The 25,168-nt window shown below is 45.9% G+C and overlaps 1 protein-coding gene across 4 annotated transcripts in view; it reads right to left on the bottom strand.

The window, feature by feature from the left end:
- Positions 1-25,168, bottom strand: part of UBAP1 (ubiquitin associated protein 1) — a 154,750-nt gene that overhangs the window by 123,709 nt on the left and 5,873 nt on the right. Inside the window, exon 1 of one of the 4 annotated variants that reach the window (XM_033935387.1) lies at positions 14,922-15,180. The exons of 1 other annotated variant lie outside the window; for it this stretch is intronic. The gene's annotated coding sequence lies outside the window, so the exon portion shown is untranslated. Of the gene's footprint in view, positions 1-14,464; positions 14,842-14,921; positions 15,181-25,168 lie in introns of those variants that run through there. 2 more of the 4 variants (XM_033935415.1, XM_033935396.1) reach the window with 2 other exon arrangements.

Below are 25,168 nucleotides of genomic sequence, written 5' to 3'. Positions count from 1 at the left end.
GCGTCGAAGTAGTCGGTGCCGACTTTTTTAGGTGCCGTCGACGTCGCGGCAGGTTCCATGACAGATCCGGAACCGAAAAGAATATTTTGCTGGATCTGCCTATTTTTCAATGTACGCTTTTTAAGAGTAGCACAGCGGGTGCAGGTGTCAGCCCGATGATCCGGACCCAAGCACTGCAGGCACCAATTATGCGGGTCGGTGAGAGAGATCGGGCGTGCACACCGCTGGCACTTCTTAAAGCTCGGCTGAGGGGGCATGAAGGGAAACACGGCCTCCGCAAAATCGAAGATGGAGGCCTGTATGGTGGCAACAGGCCCCGCCGGGGCCGGCCTGAAAAAATAAAGAAAACTCGATGAGTTGTTTTGTTTTTTTGAAAATAAAAGAGAAGTAACCCGAAAGGAAAATAGAGAAAAAAAAAATGAAAAATTACGCGAGCGGGAAGGCAGAAACTGATTTTTCAACGGCCGTTGAAAACACATGCGTCTTCTTCGCTCCGCGGAAATGAAGAAACTGGGGACCACGCACTCCTCCGTCGGGCGGGAAGGCACTCACGCATGCGCGGTGCGGCCAACTAGAACTTTCTAGTTAAAAGTGTCCGTATCGGGGCTCCGTCGGTGACGTCACCCATGCGTTAAGAATATGCTGCCTGCTTGTCCTGGGATAATCAGGTATACAAATATGTTACTCCCAAACTCTGGGCTACTTATCTATCCAGCCCAAAGTACAGTGCATGAAGACCAATCCTAGGGGGAAGAACCCTGAGTCAAAGAAGGTGGCACACAGCAGACTGGCTCCACAGATTTACCAGTTTCTCTGTGAAGCAGTAGTCCAGTTCCGTGGGACTGCATCCTCTCCTCAGACAGGGGACCACCGGAAGGGGTCTCAAGGCACTGAGGCCACTGAAGAAAATGAACTTGAAGCAGAGCAACTGCAAAAGATTTCGGCACGAATTGCTTGCAGAAAAAGAAACGGGATATGTTTCTAGTTTTATTAAGTTTTTTTTTTACGTTTTTATTAGGATTTTATATACCGCCTATCAAGGTTATCTAAGCGGTTTTTACAATCAGGTACTCAGGCATTTTTCATATTTGAAAATGGCAAAAAAAAAAAAAAGATAGATGCACTAAGGGCCAAAATATCTAGATAGGTCATCTGTCCCGGTGGGCTCACAATCTATCTAACGTACCTGGGGCTATGGAGGATTAAATGACTTGCCTAGGGTCACAAGGAGCAGCTCAGGGTTTGAACCCACAACCCCAGGGTGCTGAGGCTGTAGATCAAACCACTGCGCCACACACTCCTCCAGTCTAAGGTGGAGGAACATGTGCACAGAAAGCACAGTTACTTACCGTAACAGTTGTTATCCAGGGACAGCAGGCAGATATTCCCACACATGGGTGACGTCACCGACGGAGCCCCGCAGCGGACAGCTTCGAAAGCAAACTTGCTTGAAGATCTCGAACTTTCGAGCACTGCACCGCGCCTGCGCGCGTGCCTTCCCGCCCGAACTAGGGGGCGCATCTCCTGAGAGGATCCTCAGTTCAGATACCTAGCCAAGAAGCCAACCAGGGGAGGTGGGAGGGTTGTGGGAATATCTGCCTGCTGTCCCTGGATAACAACTGTTACGGTAAGTAACTGTGCTTTATCCCAGGACAAGCAGGCAGCATATTCCCACACATGGGTGACCTCCAAGCTAAATAGAAGGGAAGGAGGGAAGTTGGCATATTATGAAAAAAGATTTTGCAAAACAGATTGGCCAAAATGGCCATCCCTCCTGGATAAGGTATCCAGACAATAATGAGAGGTGAAAGTATGAACCAAGGACCAAGTGGCAGCCTTGCAGATTTCCTCAATAGGAGTTGATCGGAGGAAAGCTACAGATGCCGCCATAGCTCTAACTTTGTGGCCCGTCACTCGACCTTGCAGAGGAAGACCAGCCTGAGCATAGCAAAAAGAAATGCAAGCAGCCATCCAGTTGGAGATGGTACGCTTCGATATAGGACGACCCAACCTGTTCGGATCAAAAGATATGAAAAGTTGAGGAGACGTTCTGTGAAGCTGAGTGCGTTGCAGGTAAAAAGCCAAAGCACGTTTACAGTCCAAGGTATGAAGAGCCGCCTCTCCTGGGTGAGAATGAGGCTTTGGAAAAAATACAGGCAAAACAATAGACTGATTGATATGAAATTCTGAAACAACTTTAGGCAAGAATTTAGGATGAGTACGGAGAACAACCTTGTCATGGTGAAAAACTGTGAAAGGTGGATCAGCCACTAGCGCTTGTAACTCACTGACACGACGAGCGGAAGTGAGGGCGATCAGGAACACAGCTTTCCAAGTGAGATACTTGAGATGAGCTTTGTCAAGTGGTTCAAAAGGAGATTTCATAAGTTGAGCTAAAACAACATTGAGATCCCAAACCACAGGAGGTGGTTTAAGAGGAGGATGGAGATTGAGAAGTCCTTTCATAAAACGAGAAATCATAGGGTGTGCAGAAAGGGATTTTCCATCCAAAGGCTGATGAAAAGCAGCTATAGCACTGAGGTGGACTCGAATAGATGTAGTCTGAAGTCCAGATTGTGATAAATGAAGTAAATAGTCCAGAATTGATGTCAAGGAAGCAGATCTGGGTGGTAAATTATGTGTAGAACACCAAGCAGAGAATCTTGTCCACTTTTGACCATAACATTGTCTAGTTGATGGTTTTCTGGAAGCAAGTAAAATATCTTGCACAGACGGAGAGAATTGAGAAAAGTCTGTTATAGAGAAAGGTACCAAGCTGTCAAATGTAGAGACTGTAGATTGGGATGAAGCAAAGATCCTTGATTCTGCGTGAGTAGAGAAGGAAATATTGGTAGAAGTAGAGGCTCCCTGGTGCTGAGTTGAAGTAGAAGGGAGAACCAAGGTTGCCTGGGCCACCGAGGAGCTATCAGAATCATGGTGGCATGATCTGATTTTAACTTGACCAGAGTCTTGAGAATCAGAGGAAACGGAGGAAAAGCATAAAGGAACTGATTCCTCCAGTCCAGTAGAAACGCATCCGCTTCGAGATGTTGAGGAGTATAGATGCGGGAGCAAAATTGAGGCAGTTTGAAGTTGAGAGGTGACGCAAACAGATCTATCTGCGGAGTCCCCCAACGAGCAAAAATTTGGCGAAGAGTAGGAGAATTGAGTGTCCATTCGTGAGGTTGTAGAAGACGACTCAATTTGTCCGCCAAACAGTTGTGTTGACCCTGAATATAAACTGCTCTGAGGAAGATGTTGTGAAGAATCGCCCACTGCCACAATTTCAGAGCCTCTTGACAGAGGGAATGAGATCCCGTCCCTCCCTGTTTGTTCACATAATACATGGCTACTTGATTGTCGGTACGTACTAGGATCACCATGTCGTGAAGTAGATGCTGAAAAGCTTTGAGAACATAGAATATCGCTCTGAGTTCCAACAGATTTATAGGACACTTCCGGTCTGCTTGGGTCCAGAGCCCTTGAGTGCAAAGACCGTCCACATGGGCTCCCCATGCGTACATTGACGAGTCGGTTGTGAGGACCTTCTGACGAGGAAGAGGGTAAAACAGTAAACCTCTTGAAAGATTCAAAGAGAGCATCCACCAACGGAGAGACTTCTTTAATGAAGGAGTGATGGAAATTAGTCGAGCCGGAGGATCCACTGATTGTTGCCATTGAGATGCCAGTGTCCTTTGAGGAATGCGAAGGTGAAGTCTGGCAAAAGGAACCACATGAACTGTAGAAGCCATGTGACCGAGCAGAACCATCATTTTCCTTGCTGGAACAGTGGAAAGTTGGAAGAATTGATGGGAAATTTGAAGGAGAGCCTCCTGACGTGGTTGTGGGAGGTATGCTCTCAGATTGATGGTGTCCAGAGTTGCTCCTATGAACTGGAGAGACTGAGAAGGAGTCAGCTGAGATTTGGGAAAATTGATGTGAAATCCCAGACTTTGTAGAAAAAGAATAGTCTGTTGGGTCGCTGCAATAACCCCTGAAAGAGAGGGAGCCTTGATGAGCCAGTCGTCTAGGTATGGAAATACTTGGAGACCCTGGTTGCGAAGAGCTGCAGCTACAACCACAAGGCATTTTGTGAAAACTCTGGGAGAAGAAGCCAGTCCGAAGGGGAGGACCCTGTACTGAAGATGGAGATTTCCTACTTGGAATCTGAGGTACTTGCGAAATGCTGGATGAATAGGGATATGAGTATAGGCCTCTTTGAGATCGAGGGAGCACATCCAATCCCCTTGATCCATCAAAGAATATAGAGTTGGCAGAGTGAGCATTCGAAATTTCTCTTTGACTAGATATTTAGATATTTGTTGAGAGCTCTGAGATCCAAAATCGGTCGCAAATCCCCCGTCTTTTTGGGAACTAGAAAATAACGGGAGTAAAATCCCGAGTTCCGTTGGGAGAGAGGAACTTCCTCCACTGCTCGCAGAAGAAGAAGAGTTCGAGCTTCTTGAAGAAGAAGAGGAAGATGCGACTGATTTGAAAGACACTCTCTTGGATGGCGATCTGGAGGCACCTGAAGGAGTCGAAGAGAGTATCCCTCCCGTATGATGGTAAGTACCCAGAGATCTGATGTTATGAACTCCCATTGATGATAAAATGTGGACAGGCGACCCCCTATGGGGAGGGGAGAATTTGGAAACAGAGAAATTTGAATGCTCAGGTCGAGATTGTCAAAAAGACTGAGCAGGCTTGGTGGCAGCAGGGGTCTGAGACTTTTGTTGTCGTTGTTGTGGAGGAGGCCGACGAGCAGGAGGTCTAGAAAAAGCAGGAGTTGTTTTCTGCGGATAGCGACGTGGAGTTTGTTTGAAACCTCTAGTTGGTACAGGTTTAGGTTTTGGACGAATGAGGGAAGCAAAAGAGCGCTCATGTTCTGAAAGACGCTTTGTAGCTGCCTCAATAGAGTCATCGAATAATTCATTTCCTTGACAAGGAAGATTAGCCAATCTATCCTGAAGGTTAGGATCCATGTCCACTATCCGTAACCATGCTAATCTACGCATGGCTACTGCAAATGCCGACACTCTAGACAAGAGTTCAAAGGCATCATAGGAAGCTTGTAGCATGAAAAGTCTCAACTGAGAAAGAGTCTTAAGGATATTTTTAAATTCTGATAGGCGATTGGTAGATATGTCCGGGTAGAATGAAGATAAAATCTTTAAAAAATGGTTGAAGTAGGACGTAAATATGTAATTATAATTAAGAACTCTATTTGCCATCATAGAATTCTGGTATAAACGACGTCCAAACTTATCCATGGTACGGCCTTCCCTACCAGGAGGAACCGAAGCATAGATTTTGGAGGGATGAGCTTTCTTCAATGATGATTCTACAACTAGAGATTGATGAGAAAGTTGAGACTTTTCATACCCTTTACATGGGACCGTTCTATAACGAGATTCTAATTTGGATGGGATAGCAGTTATAGAATAAGGAGTTTCCATATTGCGAGTGAAGGTCTGCTGTAGAACAGGAGTCATAGGTAATCTGAGTGACTCTTTTGGAGGATGGGGAAGCTCCATATCCGCTAAGTACTCAGGAGTATATTTTGAGTCTGAATGAAGGTCTATCTTGAGAGCTTGGCCCATGTCAAAGATAAATTTGGCAAAAGAAACTGATTTTGGATCAGATGTTTCCTCAGGAGAACCACTGCGTGATTTATGCTGAACTGAATAGGATGGAGAAGCCTCTCTAGAATATGGTGAAAGGTCTGATTCCAGACGCAGAGTGACCGAAGAAGCTGCACTGTGAGTTGGAGTAAGAGAATGCTTTCTTTTCAAACTCCTGGAAGGAGAAGTAACAGGTGTACGAGTTACAGTCGAGGTATGTGTAGGACTGTCTCGACGGACTGGCTTCGACGGTGTTCTGGATCGAGAAGGGCTTCGAGTCGAGGCTCGTCGAGATCCATGCTTCGACTTTGACTTCGAAGAACAAGGTAAAGAAGCCTCGGTATCCAAATTCGAAGACTCCCTCCGAAGCTTAGAAGGAACAGGTCTTGAATGCTTCGATCGATGCTTCGGAGGAGGTGAGCCCGGAGAAGACTCTGATGAAGAAATGTTCTTCGGTGTCCGGGATCGGCCTCGGGAGACTGGAAGCTCTGGTTGAGTGACAGGCTGATCAGTCCGAGGCAAGGTCGAGGACGGGACCAATTGAGCTACCAAGGAGGAAATCTGAGTTGTGAGTATAGATTTCAACATGTCCTCTAGCATCGGCACCGAGACAGAAGATTCTGACCTCGTAGGTGCAGCAGTACGCTCCAAAGAGGGCGACCTCGAAGGTGAGTATTCCCTTATCTTGGAGGTACGCTTCGAAGGAGGACGTGCCGAGGACTCTGGTGGCTTCTTGGATACGGCACCTGAAAGAGAACTCGGAGACTTACCCCCCGTAGAAGACTTCGTGGATGGAGTCGTCTTCGAGGTAACTGAGGTAGAATAGGTCGAGGCCTTCGAGACCGAAACTCCAGCCGGAGCCTGGGTCGAGGCCTTCGAGACCACAGGTGTCGATGTCGTCGGAGTCGAAGCCTTCGAGACCGGAGCAGCCGCTACGGTCGAGGCCGGGTCCGAAGATTGCTCCATGCCGAAAAGTTGAAAAAATTGAGCACAACGTCGTCGAAAGGCTCGAGGAGTAAGTGTGAAGCAGCGATGACAATCTTCTGGAGAATGAGAAGAACCCAAGCACTGTAAACAACGGCAGTGAGGATCGGTGACAGAAATCACCCGATTACACTGTCGACAACGTTTAAACCCGGTAAGAGGCCGGGACATGGAAAAAATAAAGTCCGTGTCGAACGAAGGAGCCTAGGCCTAGGCCCAAAGCTCGACGGCCGAACAGAAAAAGAAAAACAATATATCTTTTTTTTTTTTTTTTTTTTAGAAAAGAAAAAGAAAGGATTAGGAAATAAGCACAGTGACCGACTTTTAAAATAAAAAGAAACAGCCGCGGTGATGAGAAGGCAAATGCTGCAGAGCAAGAGAACGTGTCTTCTTGTCTCCGCGGAAATGAACGAACTGAGGATCCTCTCAGGAGATGCGCCCCCTAGTTCGGGCGGGAAGGCACGCGCGCAGGCGCGGTGCAGTGCTCGAAAGTTCGAGATCTTCAAGCAAGTTTGCTTTCGAGGCTGTCCGCTGCGGGGCTCCATCGGTGACGTCACCCATGTGTGGGAATATGCTGCCTGCTTGTCCTGGGATAAAAGTGTTGGATTTCTGCAACTCCCAGATTACAGGTTGGAACTGAACATCTAGTGTATGGAATCCAGAAAGGATGTAACAGAATGGCTATAATATATGCAATTTAGCTCTTGTAGTTATTGCGGATGTCCTGGAAATCTGTTCAGATAACCCACTGCTAACATAGGCTGCAAAGCCCTACTCTAAAGCAAAAGAAAAACAAATTTAAGAAAATTTAAGAAAAACAAATTTAGAATTCAAGAACACCAGCAGATTTTCAAGCAAAGCTACAGAGCACAAATTAATAGCTTTGTTAACCTTAATGTCCCAAGATGGAAAGATAGCAGTAATAATAATAATTTTATTTCTTATATACCGCTATACCATAAGTTCAAAGCGGTTTACAACAAGACATATACAATGAGAGTAAGATATGTTTACAATAAGAAGTAAGAGATGTTTACAACAGTAAGAGATATTTACAGCAAGATACATACAATGAGTGTATGAGATGAAAGGAGAACAGAAAAGTACTTCCTGGGACACAAAATTGCAAATGGAAGAGAGCCAAGATGGTTTGAATCAAAGGAAGTATCTAGTCAGAGATTGGGGTACAGGGGAAAACAATTTGGGTGGAATACCTTTACAAATGGGAAGAAGGATGAGTTAATCTAAAATCAAGAGAATTGGGGATGGGATGAGGATAGCTGAGGGGGATTAGACAAGAATGGGGATTAGGATTTGTTAAAGAGACGGGTCTTCAGTGATTTTCTGAAGTCGGCGTAAGAAGTGGCCTCGAGAATGGGTTTTACAAGCCATGTGTTCAGTTTGGCTGCCTGGAATGATAACATTCTGTACTGAAAAGTAGTACAGAAACTTTCTGATTCTGATGATTCACTAGAACAGGACAGATAAGTAATTCATTCTGAGTTTGTTCATCCATCCCATGATCTCATCCTTTTATTAAAAATCTTTGTTCCAACTCATCACAAGTATCTTTCTGATATGCCTAAATGTGTCACGTTCTCTTCCCAAACTATATGGAAATGATAGGAACTGGAATCTAGGCTATTTTTTTTTTTTAGCAGCTATGATTCATAATTCCCTGTCTTGCAGGAATCGCCCACATTTCAGTAGCTCACCTCTCTGCAAGCCATTCGCTTTACAACAGATTAATTAAAACCAGCAAGGGAACGCGTCGGAGGAAAGGCTTACAGGTTAGCCGCTGGTCACATGTAGGACAGAATGCTGCCGGCAGCCTGAAGAGAGTGAGAGCAGCTGGACTCTGAGGAAAGCAGTTCACCCTTATGAGCTATGTGGGAAGCATAGGCATCAGAACTAAAGGGGGGCAGGACCATGTCCTCCCCAAAAAATTGGCGGTTGGAGGTCAGAAGAGTCAGTTATGGCTCTCTCATCTCCCCCACCTACCTCCTCCCCGGCCACTATAATTTTAAATCTTCGGGCAGCTGCAATGAGGTAAGTCTGCTGCTGTCTCAATCTGCAGCGTCCCACCTACGCAGGGACAGGAATTCGCTACAGAATGAAGACTTCTGGGCTAGGCTCATGGCAGCTGGCATTCCTCACTGCAGCTGCTGGCTGCCCAAAGATTTAAAATTACAGCAGTCAGGAAGCCTCCAGCGAAAATTTGGCACAAATCCAAGATATCCTGGACTGGAGTCCATCATACCTGTTTTTGAGTAAAATCAAGGGTGTTTTGAAGCAGATAAAGGCTTTTGTTTTCAAATCGGAAAATCCAAGATGGCCTGAGGGAGCAACACTGAGGTCCAGAAACTAGCAATTTGGGAATTTTAGGGGTGGGGGACCCTGGCACTAACCCCAGAATCCCCTCTAAAAAAAAATAAACTTTAACGACACCCCCACTGATTTTGTATTAAAAAGACTGTCAGCCTGTTACTCACTGTGCCATGTTGTGTGCTGGGGGCTGCTTGTGATGAAGCTGCAAACAGCTTACAGGGAGAATTTCTGCCTTAAACAAGCCTGGAATCCAGACTGCTTGTCTTTTCAGACTCTCCAGCTCAACAACCACCCACCACAACCCCCACCAGAACCTTGCATGCACTTTCGGGTGAAGCAAAGCAGTTGGCCCCGATCCTGGAAAAACAATCACGGAGCTACTCAACATGCATTCAAGCCCACTGTGGACAGAACCTGAGGCAAGCTTTGCTCCCAAGGGACCAGTCCCCGAGTTCCTGGGCTGTTAGTACAAGCTGTCCAAGTGGGTGCACTGCAAGGCAGTCTGCCCCTTGGATGCACATCTCCAACCTTAAGAGTTTGTGCTTTCCCACAAAAATAGATGTCCCAAGATTGGGATCCTTTGCAACACCAAAAGCCTCGCAAACAGTAAGCAAAAAAAACAAATTTAATGGAAAAATAAACACAAGCTGAAAAGACAGGCTCCTACCATCTCGCTTACAGAGAGATAACTGAGGAATTGGAGGACCGACCAGAGAGATGGGAGGCAGAGCAAAAGAATGATAATGAGGTTCTCAACAAGAATTCTCATGGGAATAGACTGACTACCCACAGGTTTGGTTCAGTTCAAGAATAGTATATCTATCACACTATCAATTTCAGTTTTTGAATTCTTCTCTTGATTTGCTGTTGAATTCTCCTATTCTTAAGGGTTTGACGGAAGAGGTAAATATAGGAAATATACGGGACCTACGGTGCTTATACGCAAATGCAAGAAGCCTCATGGCCAAGATGGGTGAACTAGAAGTCGTGGCCAAGGGGGAGGACCTAGATATAATTGGAATTGCAGAAACCTGGTGGACAGATGAAAATCAATGGGATGTGGCGCTGTCGGGGTACAAGCTCTACAGGAGGGACAGGACCCACAAGAAGGGGGGAGGCATAGCACTATATATAAAGGACTCTATCCACTCGGTCGGGATGGATATGGCAACGAAGGCAGAGGGGCTGGAATCGCTATGGGTCAAATTGCCGGGAAACAAGGGTGCAGGCATAAAACTGGGGCTGTACTATCGCCCACCTGGTACGCCAGAAGGAGTTGGACATGACTTGGAAGCGGAATTGAGACAGGAATGCAGGACTGGAAGTGTAACAGTGATGGGGGACTTCAACTACCCAGGAATAGACTGGAGTACGGGTCACTCCAACTGCACTAGGGAAACAGGATTTGTAGAAGCTGTGAGGGACTGCTTCATGGAGCAACTAGTCAAAGAACCGACACGAGGGGGTGCTACTCTTGACCTCATCCTAAACGGATTAGGGGGGCCTGCAAGAGGGGTAGAAGTGGGAGGACCACTAGGCAACAGTGATCACAACGCGATCAGATTCACATTAGAAAGGGGGACACCCATAGTAAGGAGGACCGCAACAACTGCGCTCAACTTCAAGAAAGGGAACTATGTTGCTATGAGGGAAATGGTGGGGAGGAAGCTCAGAAACATCTTTAGGATGGAGACTGTGGGAACCGCCTGGACCCTATTCAGGGACACCCTGCAGGAAGCACAAAGAATGTACGTCCCCAGTTTCAGGAAAGGCTGCAAGAACAAACGATCAAAGGACCCGGTTTGGATGTCAACTGAAGTAAAGAGGGCAATAAATGACAAAAAAGTATCTTTCCGGAGATGGAAAAAGGACCCAACGGAGGAAAATCACCAGGCGCACAGGAAATGCCAAAAGGAATGCCACCAAGAGGTTAGAAAAGCGAAAGGGGAATACGAAGAGGGGCTGGCCAGGGAGGCAAAAAACTTCAAGGCATTCTTCAGTTACGTAAAGGGGAAGCGACCAGCGAGAGAGGAGGTGGGGCCGTTGGACGATGGGGATAGGAAGGGAGTGATTAAGGAGGATAAAGAGGTAGCTGAGAGGTTGAACACGTTCTTCTCGTCGGTTTTCACGAGCGAAGACACATCTAATATACCGGACTCAGAGGAGCTCATGAGTGGGGAACAGGCCGAAAAATTGGAGCACATAGAGGTAAGTAAGGAGGATGTCCTCAAACAGATAGACAGGTTAAAATGCGGTAAATCACCGGGCCCGGACGGGATCCACCCAAGGGTTCTGAAGGAACTAAGACAAGAAATAGCGGGCACAATCCAGCATGTTTGCAACCTATCCTTGAAAACTGGTGAGGTACCAGAGGACTGGAAATTGGCGAATGTCACACCTATCTTCAAGAAGGGATCGAGGGGTGACCCCGGGAACTACAGGCCGGTGAGCCTGACTTCAATTATAGGGAAGATGGTGGAAGCTATGATCAAGGACGGCATTTGCGAGCACATCGAGAGGAATGGCCTACTGAGAACAAGCCAGCACGGATTCTGTAAGGGAAGGTCGTGCCTAACGAACCTTCTGTACTTCTTTGAGGGAATAAGCAGTCGGGTGGACAATGGGGAACCCATAGACATCATTTACCTCGATTTTCAAAAGGCTTTCGACAAGGTGCCACATGAAAGGCTGCTTAGGAAGCTGTGGAACCACGGGGTGGGAGGGGATGTGCACAGATGGATCAAGCACTGGTTGTCGGGTAGACTGCAGAGGGTCGGAGTGAAGGGCCAATATTCTGACTGGCGGGGAGTCATGAGCGGTGTGCCACAGGGATCGGTGCTGGGGCCGTTACTCTTCAACATATTTATCAATGACCTGGAAAAGGAGGCAAAGTGCGAGGTTATAAAATTTGCAGACGATACCAAACTGTGCGGTAGAGTTAGGTCCAGGGAGGAGTGTGAGGACCTGCAAAGGGACCTGGACAAGCTGGAAGACTGGGCAAACAAATGGCAAATGCGCTTTAACGTGGAAAAATGCAAGGTCATGCATATAGGGAAAAAGAACCCGTTGTTCAACTACAAATTGGGGGGGGCATTGTTGGGAGACAGCAGACTTGAGAGAGACTTGGGTGTGCTGGTGAATGCATCACTGAAGCCATCTGCACAGTGCGCAGCAGCCTCAAAAAAAGCCAACAGGATGCTGGGCATCATAAAGAGGGGCATAACAACCAGGACGCGGGAAGTCATCATGCCATTGTATCGAGCGATGGTGCGTCCACATCTGGAATACTGCGTTCAGTATTGGTTGCCACATCTCAATGGCGGTACTTGAGAGAGTCCAAAGGAGAGCAACGAAACTGGTAAAAGGGCTGGAACACTGCCCATACGCCGAGAGGTTGGATAGGCTGGGGCTCTTCTCTCTGGAAAAAAGGAGGCTCAGAGGAGATATGATAGAGACCTTCAAGATCATGAGGGGCATAGAGAGGGTGGATAGGGACAGATTCTTCAGACTGAAGGGGACAACAAGTACGAGGGGGCATTCGGAGAAACTGAAGGGAGATAGGTTCAAAACAAATGCAAGGAAGTTTTTTTTCACCCAGAGGGTCGTGGACACTTGGAATGCGCTACCGGAGGAAGTGATCAGGCAGAGTACGGTACAGGGATTCAAACAGGGATTGGATGGATTCCTGAGGGATAAAGGGATCGTGGGATACTGAGAGAGGTGCTGGGATGTAACACAGGTATAGAAAGCTAACCAGGTAATAAGTATAGAAACCCAACAGGTTGTGCATGTGCAAGACCGGAGGGTTAGGACTACAATGGGAAGATAGGACTTCAATGAGAAACCAAGGTGGCAAGGGAGCCCCTTCTGGTGATTCAGACAGGTCGTGACCTGTTTGGGCCGCCGCGGGAGCGGACTGCCGGGCAGGATGGACCTATGGTCTGACCCGGCGGAGGCACTGCTTATGTTCTTAATTACATTTTCTTATTATCCAATGTAACTATTTTCCATACAAGGCTGTAATTGTCTTGTACTGAAAAATATGTAGAATTTTTTTTTCATAAATATATTTTGACCTTATTTAATTTTATGAAATATAGTCTTGATGAAAAAATGTAGAAATTTAACTAGAGACACTTAGGGCACCTTTTACAAAGGCGCGCTAGCAGTTTAACGCGCATAATACTGCAAGCTAAACCGCCAGCCGCACTACCGTCTCCAGATTGAATTTTGAATTTGTTCAATTAAGTAAGCGACTATGTCAGGTGACTGAGCCCCCAAAGAGCTAGCTGGTGCCCAAAGACTGAGTGAGTGAGACGATTGTTACATACACCATTCTGCAATTTAAAAAGGAACCAAAGTTAAATTAATAAACGGAAAAAGCCAGATCCTGTGGAAAAGCAGTACTGTAGATACATAAAAACATAAGAATTGCCATACAGGGACAGACTGAAGATCAATCAAGCCCATTATCTTATTTCCAACCATGACTAACCCCAGGTCCCAAGTACCAAAAACATACTTTATACTGCTTATTCTAGGAATAAGCAATGATTTTCCCTTCTCTTTTAGAAAATTATCCAAACCTTTTTTAAACAATGCTAATTTCACCACATTCTCTGGCAATGAAAGTTTAATTACACATTGGTGAAACAAGCCAAATGCTAAAGACCAGCTTACATAGATACCAGCTTACATAGATATCATACCAATACCAATATCAACCAGGATGTCACCTCAATAGGACAACACTTTGGAAAAACTGACTACTGCACCATTGATTTTATGGAAAGAATACTAAAGGGAACTTTAAGACATTCCAAGAACCTAAAACCTTTGAAATTAAAATTCTAAAATATATTGTCACCTACCAGACAGGACTTAAAAATGTTAAACTGCTTTGTCATATCTGTCTTCTGCTCACCCACCCAACCCTTCCTCTTCCTGTGAAATTATGCTTTCATGATTTCCTTACTGATATTTGTCAACATTTATTTCTGATCTGAAGAAGGGTTTACCTTCAAAAGCTCATCATAAAATTCATTAAGTTAGTCCAATAAAAAAGGAATATTACCTTATTTCCTTTGGTTTTAGTTTTATTTATATATATTAAGTAAATAGTGTGAAAAAATATTTTCAACAGTTTGTTTTAAATCTTATTATATAACCTTGCCGACCACATTGAATATGCCTCTAAGAATGTTAGAAACACAGAAACTATATATTGATAGATAATATTTAAGACTCACCTAGACTAAAAATTAATTTAAAACAATTGTTTTCTCATAGAAAAGGTTGTGGGCAGAATAACATTTTCCTATTCTAAATGGCACAGATAAAAACAGTACTACATTTAAAGACATATATAAGGCCCTTAATGGTTAGAAAGAATGTAGAAAATGATTTTTTTTTTTAAACCCGACATAAGCTGTTCTCCACTGGTTACCAGTTAACTTTACCCGTGCACAATAAAGTAGTTAGACAACTGCGATATTTGGTAGAAAAGTGACGAATCAAGGTGAGAAACTTACACGTCCAGCGAAACGAGAGGAAATTCGCGCCTCAATTTTGTTAAGAGAATTATGGTACATCCTGGTTCTTCAACAAACATGTTTCTGCGTTACAGCCTCTTCTCATGCCCTGTCGTGGGACCTATTTCAAATGCCCGGCATCATTTCTCAGCCCCTGCGGGGGTTAAATTCGAGACTGCGGAGAGCAGGTTCAGAATGTGATTAACTGCCTCCTCCTTACTCTGTAATTCTTTCGGGAAATATTACGTTTTTAATAGCTTCGCCTCCTGGTGAGCAAGAAACAGACATTAAAGAGAAAAGGCTCAGCTCCTGGAGGCACTGGGAAAGAAAGCAACTAACAAGGCCCAGAAAACACCACCGGAATCACCCTAAAGAAAACTAAAGTCCAACCACCGGGATTCGGCCTGACCCAAGCCCATCGCCATCCAGTCTCTCGAAGGCCGCAGCCAGCCCTTACCTGGTGCCAACGCCGCAGAGAAGCCCAACCCGCTGCTGCCCGCGTCCCCGCGCTCTACGGGAGCCGGGGTCCAACTCCAACCTTAAAGTACAACGCCATATTGCGATATTTTGATTCCCCACCTCTTCCTTCCCTCTCCTACCCGACGGCTCGGCGCTAAACGTCACCACGTCGGTCAACTGACGGCGAGCCGCCAATGGGCTCTGAGCGGAGTGACGCCAAACGGATGCCGCCCGCAGGGGAAACGTCGTGACGGTTGCTGAGCTGGGAGGGGGGGGGGGGGGGGGAGCTTCGTGCTCATAAGGCGAGAGCCGGAGACAGTTGGAGGGCGTGTGCTGGGCGGGGCGTTATGCTGCCATAGGAGGAATACTTTGAGATTGAGGACATGGTTTAACGTTGGGTGCTACAATTGCTAAATTATCCAATTCCAGGATCATCGGTTTTCTTTATCGCACATTATTCCATTTAAAAAAAAAAAAAAAACCACATCTGAATGCAGTTTTTAACTCGTATGACCTACTGCTACTGTTTATTATTTCTATAGCGCTGAAAGGCCTAGGCAGTGCTGTACATTTTAACGTACAATAGACAGTCCCTGCTCTGAAGAGCTTACAATCAAATTTAGACAGGACATTTCAGAGTTAGGGAGGTTATAGTGGGTATAGGTATCTGACAGCAGTGAGGGGGAGTTAAAGAGTTGAGAGCAGTTTCAAAAAAAAGTGGGCCCTCAGCTTGGTGGATTTGAACCTACGATTTTAAAACACAGACGAGGAATATTAGACACACCAACTCTCCCTTATTAGAGTGCTAATGAGCTAAAAAAATAAATTTCTGGGATCCTCCAGGCTTAGTTTTGCAGCATCAGCGGACATGCCAATTTGTACATTTTTATTCTATACTAGTCCTTAAGCCTGTTACATTAACGGGTGCTAGAATAGATGTGTCTGTCTTTCTTTCTCTCTCTCTCTCTTTCCTTGGCCACTTTCTGTCTGTCTTTTTTTCTTTGGCCGCTGTCTGTAATTCTTTCTGTGTCTCTCCCTGGTCCCCCGTCTGTCTGTCTGTCTGTCTTTCTCTCTCCTTGGCTGCTATCTGTCCATCTTTTTTTCTTTGTCTCTCTCTTTGGCCGCTGTCTGTCTGTCTCTCTGGCCCCCTGTCTGTCATTTTTTTTTTGTCTGTGTCTCTCCCTGGCCCTCTGTCTGTCTTTCTTTCTGTCAATCTTTCTGTCTCTCTTTCCCTGGCCCCCTGTCTCTCTCTGTTGCGCCATGCCTGCCTGTCTCTCTGTGGCCCCCTTCTGTCTCCCCCCCCCCAGATCAAACTAAGATTGCTGCCTGCCCCCCAGCATACCCCTCCCCCCAAAGCAGACCCCTTTCCCTCTCCCTCTCCACTTCCCTGTGCAGCAGTAGCAGCCAGACGCCTCGCAGCATCCGCACCCTGTCTGCCTTGTCCAGGCTGAAAGACACCCTCCTGCCATTGGTCTCAGCGGTGAACTCTCCTGCCGTTGCTCTCGCCGTCACCTATTACTGCTGCTGCTCAAACTACCGCGTGCACCACAAACACACAGCCACGGAGGCACACATCATGGAGGCAGGGATCACGCCGTTGCATGTGCACTTAGGCTTTTATTACAGAGGATTGTGACATGGCTGTATATCATATATAATGTAAATTAATTTATTTAAAATCAATTCCATTAACAATTGCTAGAATAACACCACATTGCTAAACATTTGGGCAACTAAATCTCCCTTAAATTCATGGCTGACAGTTGGTCACCCTAATTAGACATCAAATGCCATAAAACCTTATCTATTATTCTTAGATCTTCTAACTCATGACAAAGGAATCTCAACAAACACTGTTCAATATATTAATATCACTCTCTTTTCAAATTAATTTAAGCAAAAGTGCTAGTAGTGTTGTTCAAAGTACTTGGTTACAGTACTTAAGTAAAAGTAAATATTTGTTTTAAATAAAGTGTGAAGAACATATTACAACATTTATTTAATTGAAAATTAAAAAAAAAAAGTTCATGCCTAACACGAATACTTTTTCAGTAAAAAGTGTTGTATCAATTAATGCAACTATTTCTTAATATTTTTATCCTAACACCTCTATTGCTCTACACTTTGGTGGTCTTTTACAAAGCTTTGCTACCAAGCAGCCCATAGGAATAGGCGGCTCAGCATTTAGCATGCCATGCTTGGCAGTCAGTGCAGCTTTGTAAAAGGACCTGTTTCTTTTTAGTATAACTACATTTTGAAAATGATTGTCACTCGCATGAGTGTGCTTGTGAGTCAAAAATTCTACATAGCTAAAAGGGTGTTCAGCAACTGCACTAGCAGGAAATGGTTTAGTCAGTCTGATTAAAAAGTTCCTTCAAATCAGGCCAGGCTGTACTGATGGTCTACAGATATTGATCAAGAGAATCTCAGTTTGAAATGCTTGACCTCTGTTGCAGTGGCATAGTGAGGGGGAGAGGCAGTCTGCCCTGGCACTGTTTTGGTGATGGCACAGGTACCTGTCCTCTCTGCTGAGTGTGTGCGTTGCTTCCCTTCCCTGTACCTCTGTAATGTTCCTGGCGTCAGCTCTTCCTCTAATGTCACTTCCTGGACCCATGCTTAGGAAGTGACGTCGGAGGAAGAGCCAGTGCTGGCGCAACAGCAGGTTGGGGGTTGCTGCTCGCGCCAGGAACATTACAGAGGTACGGGGGAAGGGAAGTGGCAGGAGGGAGCGGGAAAGGAGCGTATGGAGGTGGGAGGCGGCACTACTGCCCTGAGCAACTCTCACCCTCGCTTTGCCACTTCTCTGGAGCATAGCATATTTTCTCATCATTATCTAAGCAGAGCTGCCTAATTCATCACTTGCATCTTCATTATTATCAGCATTCTGTCCAGTTACAAAGAAGGCTTTCACAAAGTTAGACTCATTGTCTGTTGTGGTAAACTCTGAATATCTTTGAGAACTAATGTAAGAACATTAGATGTATGGGAACCCTTCAGTCCTGAAGCCAGACAAGCAGACTTCCTCTCTAAAGGGTATCAATCTAGTGGACAGTCGCTCCAATATAAAGATTTCTGTTATATCCACTTTGGAGTCTGTACAGTAGGTGTTCAATCTGTATCCATGAACCAGGTCTTGCAAAAAGCCATACAAATTGTTTTCTGCTCCTCCTGCTTAGCTGAGGAACACAGAGCCCTCTACAGCTTTTTCTTTCTGCAAGCGAACCGTGCAGAAGTATTTCTGTTCTGCTTATTCTTTTTTTTTTTTTCCCCAATGTTAAGTTCATTCTTTTTGGTGGCTTCAGTGCCTTGAAACCTCTTATTCAGGGGTTCTCTGCCTGGGATAGGAAGCAGTTCCTGCAGAGCTAGACTGCAGCTTCACAGGGCTTGCACAGCCAGCAGGCACACCACAAGTTTCCAGGCCAGTGCCTTCCTTGACGGAGGTCATTGCCCATGTCTCCAGTACCCAGGTTCCTGTAGACCCAGACTGCCTTAGGTGGCACACTGCCACTATCCCCCTCTTTTAGTAAGCTAATCGATTAGCGTGTGCTAAACACTAATGCGTCCATAGACTAACATGCATGCATTAGCGTTTAGTGCGCACTAATCATTTAGCACACCTTAGTAAAAGAGGGCCTATACTTCTTTTGTCACCAGATGCTGCTTTCTTCCTGGATGACACTGATTCTCTTTGTTAGAACAGTTAAGCAGGATGCCTTGGAGAACCCTGATTCGGGTGATGACCCCTCCATATGCCGCCTGTTTAAGTCTGTCTCAGTCCACCATTTCATTACAGATGCCATAAATGAACTGAAGTTGGAAGGTCAGCTCTCCACGTTTCAGTGTACAGTCATGAGCCACTCTAATATTCTGACTTTTTTTTTCCTGCACATTCAGATCTCACTGCTCTGGTCACAGAACAGTGGGAGACTCCAGAAAGTTATTTCAAACTGACTAAAGCTATGTCTAAGCTTTATCCTATGGCACCGGAATTTCAGCAGCTATTTGAACAACTAAATGTGGAATCGGCAGTGGCTCAGGTCACCAAGAGCACAGCCCTCCTTAGTGTAGGAAGAGTGATGCTTAAAGATTCCCAGGATGAACATGGTCTTAACCCTTTCAGGACCAAGGGACATATTTGTCCCATAACTTTAAAATCCTATAAATTTTGATTGGGATAGTCTACAGTTCTAAATTTGATATGTACGGATTCCATATGATACTGCCTTTAGAAACATAGAAACATAGAAATAGACGGCAGATAAGGGTCAAGGCCCATCCAGTCTGCCCACCCTAATGTCCCTCCCCTACCATTGCCCTGTGAATAGATCCCTCCTCTTCCTTTGCCCTGTGAATAGATCCCACGTGACGATCCCATCTGGCCTTAAAATCAGGCACGCTGCTGGCCTCGATCACATGTAGTGGAAGACTATTCCAGCGATCAACCACCCTTTCTGTGAAAAAGAACTTCCTGGTGTCAGCTCGTAGTTTCCCTCCCCTAATTTTCCACGGATGCCCTCTTGTTGTCGTGGGACCCTTGAAGAGGAAGATATCTTCCTCCGTCTCTATGCGGCCCGAGAGATACTTGAACGTCTCGATCATGTCCCCCCTCTCTCTGCGCTCCTCGAGTGAGTATAGGTGCAATTTGTTTAACCGTTCCTCGTATGGGAGATCCTTGAGTCCTGAGACCATCCGAGTGGCCATTCTCTGAACCGACTCCAGTCTCAGCACATCCTTGCGATAATGCAGTCTCCAGAATTGCACACAGTATGCCAGGTGGGGCCTCACCATGGATCTATACAATGGCATAATTACTTCCGGCTTTCGGCTGACGAAGCCTCTGCGTATGCAACCTATGACTTGTCTTGCTTTGGATGAAGCTTGCTCCACTTGATTGGCAGCCTTCATGTCCTCACTGACGATCACCCCTAGGTCACGTTCTGCTTCAGTTCTTGTTAGGATCTCGCCATTTAGGGTGTAAGTATTGCATGGATTTTGGCTGCCCAGGTGCATAACTTTGCATTTTCTGGCATTGAAGCTGAGTTGCCAGGATCTAGACCAGCGCTCCAGTAGGAGTAGGTCGTGCATCATGTTGTCGGGCATTGAAACATCATCTATTGTGCATTTGCCCACTACATTACCTAGTTTGGCGTCATCGGCGAACAATGCCACTTTACCCCTAAGCCCTTCTGCCAAGTCCCTTATAAAGATGTTGAATAGGATTGGGCCCAAGACCGAGCCCTGTGGCACTCCACTGATCACTTCCGTCATTTTAGAGGGTGTGCCGTTCACCACCACCCTTTGAAGCCTACCTCCAAGCCAGTTCCCAACCCATTTCGTCAACGTGTCACCTAATCCTATAGAACTCATCTTGCTCAGCAACCTGCGGTGAGGTACGCTATCAAATGCTTTGCTAAAGTCCAGATACACGATGTCCAGGGACTCCCCAATATCTAGCTTCCCCGTCACCCAGTCAAAGAAGCTGATCAAGTTGGATTGGCACGATCTCCCTTTTGTAAATCCATGTTGACGGGGATCCCGTAGATTCTCCTCATTCAGGATCTTATCCAATTGGTGTTTTATTAGAGTTTCCATTAGTTTGCTTACTATCGATGTTAGACTCACTGGTCTGTAGTTTGCTGTCTCTATCTTGGAGCCTTTCTTGTGGAGTGGAATGACGTTAGCCGTCCTCCAGTCCGACGGAACGCTGCCTTTGCTAAGGGAGAGGTTGAAGAGCTTGGACAGTGGCTCCGCCAGGACATCACACAGCTCCCTTAGCACCCTGGGGTGTAGGTTGTCAGGCCCCATTGCCTTGTTAACCTTGAGCCTTGATAGCTCACTGTAGACACTGCTGGGCGTAAACTCGAAGTTACTGAACGGATCAACTGAGTCAACCCTTGTCTGTAGATGAGGGCCAAGCCCCGGCGCTTCTCGGGTGAAGACTGAGCTGAAGTATTCATTTAATAGTTGGGCTTTTTCCGAATCCTTTTCCACATAGTTTCCGTCTGGTTTCCTAAGACGTACAATCCCGCCTGAGTTTTTACTTCTGTCACTGATATACCTAAAGAAGGATTTATCTCCCTTCTTGATGTTTTTTGCCAGAGACTCCTCCATGTGAAACAAACTCCTCCATGTGAAACAAACTCCTCCTTTATGTAAACAAACTGGTTCCGACATTCATTCATTAGCGTCGTTGCTAGATTGATGAGAAGATTCACTTGCCACACTGTCCATAAGCCAGAAGTGTGATTTTTTTAAATAAAAATAATATTTCACAAAAAAAATCAATTTTTTGGCATCTGCAAGCCCTTTTTACCATAAAAATGTCGTCAAAACCACAAAAATTGGCCTACGATCCTTATGGTCCTGAAAGGGTTAAAGAAGCTTTTTGAAGTGGCTTCTTCAGGCATTAAGACTGCAGCATCTGCCTTATTTGCAGCACATGCCTGTCAAACGAGATTGCACCAGGAACCATCAGCAGAGGAGATGCCTACCCCCTGCTCATGCTGGAGGGCATGGACAATGTAACAGACAACTTGGGTGACCTCATAAGAGTTCTAGGCAAGGTTTCAGCTTATGCAGTGTCAGCTCGCAGGACGCTTTGGATCCACTATTATGCTGGAGACTCAGCCTGTCTGCCCTGGCACCGACATAGAAGAGGCTCCCCTTCAAGGGACAAATGCTTTTTGGCAAGGGGCTGGATGACTTCATGGCTAGTGTGGTGGACTGCCGTACTAAGTCTCTCCCAGATGGCAAGCCTCGCTATCCTTCTGGGGGGGAGTTGCAGTAATTTGTGTCCCTCTTGCAGGTTTTGCCAGAATTCCACAGGCTCATCTGCCCAGAGATACTTCCAAGGGTACAGACAACACTATAGCAACCCCAGATGCCAGCAGGCTTCGGGTTCGCACAACAACCCCTTTTCCAAGAAGTCCCAATGATGCCAGGACTTCAGCTGCACCTCCTTGCATTGGAAGCCAGTTGTTGGAATTTCGCCAAGAATGGGAATGGATCTCCTTGGACCAATTGGTGCTGGACATTATATGGGAGGGACACAAGATAGACTTCTTTTATCTTTTCATGTGTTTCCCCCCCCCAATCAAATTTATTTCTGGATTCACCAGCCGGCCAACCATAAAAGGTGTCAAAAGTCTGAGAGATACTGCAATGGCTTGTGGGCATTCAAGCCTTAGAGCCAGTCCCTGTAAGCAAATCGAGCTCCGGGAGATACTCCTTATATGTCATTGTGCCAAAGAAAGTCTCAGAGGACTCGAGACCCATTCTGGATCTCAAAGCAGTCAATGCTTTTCTGAAGATTCTGTGCTTCCTAATGGAAACAGTGCAATTGGTCATCGCAGCAGTGACTCTGGGAGAATTTCTAGCATCTCTGGACATCTCCAGCAGCTTTTCTAGTTTGCAGGACTCTCCTTTGGAAAGGCAACGCCCCCCTCCCCCACACCACCAAAGTGATTGTGGTAGTAGCAGTGCACCTCTGCAGAATGGAGGTCCAAGTTCATCCCTATCTGGACAACTGGCTGATCAGAACTCTGTCCCAACTGGAGTGAAAGCAAGCAGTGAACACTGTGGTATCTCTCTTGCAGCGCATGGGCTGGATTGTCACTTTCAGGAAGAGCCAGCTAACGCCACCTCAGATTTTGGAATATCTGGCAGTTTGGGTCAACATGGCACAAGATCTTGTTTTTTTTCCCGAGTCTCACAAACAGAAGCTCTAGAAACAGATCAAGTATTTCTTAGTGCTTCTGAACCCCGTTGCTTGGCATTATATGAATCAGGGAGGGGGGGCACCAGAAGTGTTAATTTGAGTGGGAAGGCTCAGATGCTTTTCCAGTGGGCAGAAGTGCACCTTAAAGCTCTCTCTGTGGCACACATGGTTGGAGTGGAAAATGTGCAAGCAGGTATATTAGATAGAGTGTGAGCCCACCAAGACAGCCAGGGAAAATGCTTGTGTACCTGAATGTAAACCACATGGAGGAGCATAAGCAAAACATACGTCTAAGTCCGATTTGGGTGTATGGCACTGGACACTCAAAGTCAGGAGTGGGAAAATGACCATTTTCGAAAAATATATCTAGAATTTTAATTATCTATCTGGATGTCCAGGCTATTGTTCATCCAGACCGTCAGAATGTCTTATCTTTATATCACATTTTCGACTAGAATTTTGTCCAAACACCCAGAACAAGACCATTTGGACATGGGAGGGCCCAATCTTGTAATGGACTCTCCACCCAGACATGGCAACAGAGCAGTGGGCTCCTTACAGGGCACTACTGTGAACTTCACAAAAAGGGTGCCATATAAACATCTCACCAGAACTCCTTTATAGGTTATGATGAGCACCCCAAAACCCACTATACCCACCTGTCTACGACCCCAATAGCCCTTATGGCTGCAGGTGACACTTATATGGCAGTAGAGTAGAGTTTGTTTGTTTTTTGGTGGGCTCACATTCTACCATAAATATAGTGGTTAGATGGGCCTATGGGACTTGCTACTCCTCTCTATGATTCACTAGCCCCCCCCCCCCAGCTATTTAAGCCACCTGTGTGCAGCTCTACTAGGCTTTCCTATACCAGATGCTTACTTAGTCTCCATAGGATAAAAGAGCAAACTTTACTTAGCTAGTCTCCATAGAATAATAGCCTTTTATAGGTCTACAGTTTTGTAAGCTTGAACATGCTGATTGAGATAGTTTCTGGCAGGCAGAGCAGGGTCTGATGTAGTCTCCATTCCCTCCCGCCCTCCCCTCTCCCACCCACCTCTAGCTCATTTCTATACTTGTAGTCTTAATTTACTGTCAATTATTCTAATTAGGACAACAGGAGAACTCTTTATATTTCAATTTTGGTCTCCTTATCTCAAGAAAGATATAGTGGCAATAGAAAAGGTTAAAAGAAGAGTGACCAAGATAACAAAGGGGATGGAATTCCTCTCATATAAGGAAAGACTAAAACGGTTAGGGCTTTTCAGCTTGGAAAATAGACGGCTGAGGGGACATATGATTGAAGTCTACAAAATCCTAAGTGGAGTAGAATGGGTACAAGTGGATCGATTTTTCACTCCATCAGAAATTACAAAGACTAAGGGACACTCGATGAAACTGCAGGGAAATACTTTTAAAACCAATAGAAGGAAATATTTTTTCACTCAGAGAATAGTTAAGCTCTGGAACGCGTTGCCAGAGGTTGTGGCAAAAGCAGATAGCATAGCTGGTTTTAAGATAATTTTTGACAAATTCCTGGAGAAAAAGTCCATATGTTATTAAGACATGAGGGAAGCTTCTGTTTGCCCTGGATCGGTAGCATGGAATGTTGCTACTCTTAGAAACATAGAAACATAGAAATAGACGGCAGATAAGGGCCCACGGCCCATCCAGTCTGCCCACCTTAATGTCCCTCCCCTACCTTTGCCCTGTGAATAGATCCCATGTGCCGATCCCATTTTGCCTTAAAATCAGGCACGCTGCTGGCCTCAATCACCTGTAGTGGCAGACTATTCCAGCGATCAACCACTCTTTCAGTGAAAAAGAATTTCCTGGTATCACCTCGTAGTTTCCCGCCCCTGATTTTCAACGGATGCCCTCTTGTTGTCGTGGGACCCTTGAAAAAGAAGATATCTTCCTCCGCCTCGATGCGGCCCGTAAGATACTTGAACGTCTCGATCATGTCCCCCCTCTCTCTGCGCTCCTCGAGCGAGTATATCTGTAATTTGTCAAGCCGTTTTTCGTATGGTAGATCCTTGAGTCCCGAGACCATCCGGGTGGCCATTCTTTGCACCGACTCCAGTCTCAGCACATCCTTGCGATAATGCGGCCTCCAGAATTGCACACAGTATTCCAGGTGGGGCCTCACCATGGATCTATACAATGGCATAATGACGTCCGCCTTACGACTGACGAAACCCCTTCGTATGCAGCCCATGATTTGTCTTGCCTTGGACGAAGCCTGCTCCACTTGATTGGCAGACTTCATGTCCTCACTGACGATTACCCCCAAGTCTCGTTCTGCTACCGTTTTTGCTAGGATCTCGCCATTAAGGGTATAAGACTTGCATGGATTCTGGCTGCCCAGGTGCATAACTTTGCATTTTTTGGCATTGAAGTTGAGTTGCCATGTCCTAGACCATCGCTCCAGTAGGAGTAGGTCGTGCATCATGTTGTCGGGCACTGAATCTTTGTCTGTTGTGCATTTGCCCACTACATTACTCAGTTTGGCGTCATCGGCGAATAAT

The sequence above is a fragment of the Geotrypetes seraphini genome, chromosome 1 (genome assembly GCF_902459505.1).
Source record: "Geotrypetes seraphini chromosome 1, aGeoSer1.1, whole genome shotgun sequence".
In the NCBI taxonomy this organism is placed as follows: Eukaryota; Metazoa; Chordata; class Amphibia; order Gymnophiona; family Dermophiidae; genus Geotrypetes; species Geotrypetes seraphini.
Note: the sequence above shows the minus strand (reverse complement) of the source record. Positions and strands in the feature narration are given on the sequence as shown.